This window comes from Montipora capricornis, chromosome 3, assembly GCF_036669925.1.
Source record: "Montipora capricornis isolate CH-2021 chromosome 3, ASM3666992v2, whole genome shotgun sequence".
Taxonomy (NCBI): Eukaryota; Metazoa; Cnidaria; class Anthozoa; order Scleractinia; family Acroporidae; genus Montipora; species Montipora capricornis.
Window position 1 is genome coordinate 14,488,777 of NC_090885.1, and position 5,000 is coordinate 14,493,776.

A 5,000-nucleotide genomic window follows, 5' to 3' on the forward strand; every position below is an offset into this window, starting at 1 on the left:
TACCTGAGATATACAATCCATAACTCACTGTGTCACCATTTCACTTTGTAACCTCTTGGGTAGCATATACACCTGAGGTATACAATCCATAACTCACTGGGTCACCATTTCGCTTTGTAACCTCTTGGGTAGCATATACCTGAGGTATACAATCTATTAACTCACTGTGTCACCATTTCACTTTGTAACCTCTTGGGTAGCATATACCTGAGGTATACAATCCATAACTCACTCTTTCACCATTTCACTTTGTAACCTCTTGGGTAGCATATACCTGAGGTATACAATCTATTAACTCACTGGGATTTTTATGTTTCCCATATTTCTTACACTGGATGTAAGTACAACAAAGAAACAACTGATCACCTGAAAAGGCTGACAAAAATCAAATTTGATTCAAGGGCACCGAATAATTGCTGACACTGTCGTTGTCATGCAGTTTATAACTATCTACATGTATACTGACTTTCATTCAGTGGGTGCTTTTGGTGTTTCATATCATACCATTATAGGTTTATTTTCAGGCAACACAAGATCAGTTAAAGAAAGTCACAGTAATGTTTGTACATGTACACTGTACATTATTGAAATTTACTGCTTTTATGAATGAAACAAATTTTCCGAACAAAATAGCTTTCAATGTCTACCCTATAGAGAATTCTTTACAGAGAGACGTGAACACTCGACATTGACAATTTTTATTGTTTAAATTGCATATCCTATATATTACACATGTTTTATTGTCTTTTCATCACAGGAGAAAGAGGGAAGGAGAATTCGAGTGCCCTTTTTTATAAGTTCTTCACTAGACCTAAAAGTTACTACGCCAAATCCTCATGAATGAGTTAATTTATGAGTGCAGTGTGTCCGAGAAAGAATCTCTGTCGCAAATGTCCAGTATTTTGCTTGCGAATAGACATTGGGCCACCATATAAGTTGAAATTCTCTTCTACGCGACCACTCACCTTCTTCGCATTTAAGAAGACTTCTCGATCTGATGAGTGCTTGTCGTTCCCCAACGACTGCCAGCACGCTGCCCAACTGAACCAATTTTATCCTGCGCCGTCAAGCCAGTAAACGCGGAAGCTCATATCTCCTCATTGTGACAAAAATAGGCCCTCTCTTTTAGCGGTACTGCTGTTAGATTAAACAAATCCGCAAGCCTGGCAATATCGCATTTACTTTTGTTGTGAAATGAGGAGTTAAACATTAAAGTAACTTCCTGGTGTGTGACATGATGACGAGAAAATAATATAAACAGACATGGAACGATTCACATGAAGAATTAACTCTTTCGGTTCTACTGTTACCATTTTTATTCCTGTGTCATACTGCACTACATGATCTCGATCTTAACAACTGTAATGAACAGTTACGGTGTTATTAGTATTGACGTGTGGTTTGGGATGACGTTGCTTTTTCACACCTTCGTTCCTGGACTGTGAGAAAAAGTATTCTAGGATTTAAAATTTCTTTGATGGGCCGCGCAAAAATTTGGCCGGCTCTGGCTCCTTGTGCAAACAATGTCACATGTTCAGTAATGTGAAGCCCTTTATACCAAGTCATAAAAAGATTTCACCAATCAGTCAATAACTGCACAGCTTATATTCGACTGTATTCCACATTGCTTGTGCAGGGTGATATGTAACTACTGTACTTCCTATGACATGATATACAAGCTTTCTCGCTTGTTACTTGTCACTTGCTTGTTTGCATGTACATGTATGTGGGCCTTAACAAAAAAATTCAGTTGTCTTCTGGGGTACATGTATTCCATAGTAGACTACTCAAAAGCATTTGCATTACTAGCATTTTTCATGAAACATTGATAAAGCTACCGGTAAAATTTACTGCTTGTAAGAGCACTTATTACCGCCTGCAAACACTCAGAAGTCGCTTATCCTTTGCAGAACCTCCAACATTAACCTTATTGCTTTACCGGTGTGAAAAGGTGCCATACCTGTTGCGCTGAAAACTAGGGAGAACCCTGTACATGTACTGTTATGTAGTAGAGCTAGCCATCTAAATATACCAATCATATTGTGATGCAGTTAATATTGCAATTTCTCCCACCAAAACCTCAAATTTTATTTGATTAGTACTTAACCCATTCATCCCTGAAGAGGCCCCCATTGACGAGTAAAATCGTCTGGCATTAGACAGAGTAAAATCTATAAGTGTCACTCTCAGGAGGGAGCGGGTTGTTAATCTATTAAGCCATTTCCGAGTTCATGTCTGCCTCCTCTTCAAAGCAAGTCTAAGTGCAAAGTTTTTCTCCTGAAAATTAGTTTTCATTCGTATGTAAAGTAGACGTAATTACCATCACAAAGACTTCGCACTTAGACTCGCTTTGAACAGGAAGCAGACAGGAACTCGGAAATGGCCTATTCATAACACTACACAAAAAGCCATCTTGAGGAATTTTTATATCTCAAAACGTTTGTTTTAAGACACAATTTTTGGCATGATTGCTCCACTGTTTTAATTGGATATGGGAAATCTCACAAGCTAGTGCTTTGAGTGCTTTATGCCTAGGCACCCTCAAAAAAAGAGCAAATTTATGAGTGAAATACAAAATTGTTTTGAGTTGTACCCTTCAAACACTAATAAATTCAGACATTATCAATAAAAAGGTATGAAAAATTCAACAATAAATAATTATTGACAAAATGGTCAGTTTGGTAAGGTGGACACTTTGGGATGTTGTCACAGGCTTCCATATAAGTTTGTAAGCCAGGGTGTCAACAAGGAATTCCAGCCGGTCAAATTTCCACAGCTCCTACCATAACCATTATGTCAGGTCATGAAGCTGACCTTGTAGGGTTTTTATATGTCCATATTTTTTTCAGGGCAATGTATTAGGTCTTCCGCAGCTAAAAAGGGCTGGTGGAAGTTGTCTTGAATGGGACTTTTCTTAAAGGTAGGTAACTGTTATTTAAGGAAACTCTTGTATTTTTAAAAAGTACCATGGAAACACTACATACATGTACATGTACATTGCACAGAGACCAATGAGATAAATTGTTTTGTGCTCTCTTTCAAATTGAGACTGTATGTAAATTTTGTGATGTCTATAAACATAATAAATATTAAAAATTTTATCATTGTGTAATACAATTCAGAAGTTTTCATTGGCCCTGCCATCCTGGTATATGAGCTAATATTCCATGCTCTACAAAATGATGGAAAGGGTACATGTCAGCTGAAAATATACAGTTACACAATGAAGTCAGTAGATTTCTCTCTATTTTGGGGACATTTTCAATAAAACAATATTATTGCGTTCAGGCTTGTTGGATATGAAATAATCAGTCGTGCATGGAAAACAAAGTTGATCAACATATCCTAATAATGATAATGATAATAATAATAATAATTTGTGAAGCATAATTTAGCTTGTTATTTGGAGCCAAGCTAATAAGCAAAAGATCATTAGGATAATTTGTCATTTGTTTTGTTTGTTAGTTTGTAAATTTCTACTAAACCGATTGACTCCTGGGAGTTTACTCTGTGTAATGCCAGACGATTTTCTGATCATTTTGTACTTTGCAACCACCTCATAGTCCATACCTTGTCACGGTGGGGTTGCTTGTGTACCTCAATGCCCCGGAGCTACATTGTAGCCCAATGAGAAATTCAGGATAGGAAAGTGCTGTTTGTTGTTTTTGAGTAGAGGTCAGACTGAAACACACTACATATATGTAATAGACAGAATACAGCCTTAGGCTGCTAGCTGGATACCAGACCTGAAGTACATTGATCAGTTTCAATGTAATCTTTAAAAGTATGTATAATATTAAATTATTATTGCAAAACAGATTGCATTTTAAATAATTTCTTGTATGTGATAGTCTGTTTTTGACTTTTGTTATCAAAAGGCACAACCAGTCTCTTTTTAATCATTTTTATTTTACCCTAACGAGTTCTGTCTCTCTCGGGTAGTCAGTCCATTTTTTACTGTTGTTATCTGAAGGCAGAACCAATTTTGTAATGATAATCATTAAAATTAATGTACTAATGAGTTCTGTCTCTCTTGGGTAGTCAGTCCATTTTGGTCTGTTGTTATCTGAAGGCAGAACCAATTTTGTAATAATTATTATTTTGTACTAATGAGTTCTGTCTCTCTTGGGTAGTCAGTCCAGTTTGGACTGTTGTTATCTGAAGGCAGAACCAATTTTGTAATAATTATTATTTTGTGCTAATGAGTTCTGTCTCTCTTGGGTAGTCAGTCCAGTTTTGGACTGTTGTTATCTGAAGGCAGAACCAATTTTGTAATAACTATTATTTTGTACTAATGAGTTCTGTCTCTCTTGGGTAGTCAGTCCAGTTTTGGACTGTTGTTATCTGAAGGCAGAACCATTTTGTAATAACTATATTATTTTGTACTAATGAGTTCTGTCTCTCTTGGGTAGTCAGTCCAGTTTTGGACTGTTGTTATCTGAAGGCAGAACCAATGTTGTAATAATAATTATTTTGTGCTAATGAGTTCTGTCTCTCTTGGGTAGTCAGTCCACTTTGGACTGTTGTTATCTGAAGGCAGAACCAATTTTGTAATAACTATATTATTTTGTACTAATGAGTTCTGTCTCTCTTGGGTAGTCAGTCCAGTTTTGGACTGTTGTTATCTGAAGGCAGAACCAATGTTGTAATAATAATTATTTTGTGCTAATGAGTTCTGTCTCTCTTGGGTAGTCAGTCCAGTTTGGACTGTTGTTATCTGAAGGCAGAACCAATTTTGTAATAATTATTATTTTGCGCTAACGAGTTCTGTCTCTCTTGGGTAGTCAGTCCAGTTTGGACTGTTGTTATCTGAAGGCAGAACCAATTTTGTAATAATTATTATTTTGTACTAATAAGTTCTGTCTCTCTTGGGTAGTCAGTCCAGTTTTGGACTGTTGTTATCTGAAGGCAGAACCAATTTTGTACATACAAAGCATACGTAAATTGAAAATAACTGAACTCCAAAAGCGAGTTATGCGTATTTGCCACAGTGTTGCTGA

At 36.5% G+C, this 5,000-nt stretch overlaps 1 long non-coding RNA gene across 1 annotated transcript in view; it reads left to right on the forward strand.

Annotated features, from left to right (window-relative positions):
* Positions 1 to 5,000, forward strand: part of LOC138041150 (uncharacterized) — a 9,099-nt gene that overhangs the window by 1,730 nt on the left and 2,369 nt on the right. The window contains exon 2 of the long non-coding RNA XR_011130760.1: positions 2,850 to 2,920. This is a non-coding gene — a long non-coding RNA (uncharacterized lncRNA). The remainder of the gene's footprint in view (positions 1 to 2,849; positions 2,921 to 5,000) is intronic.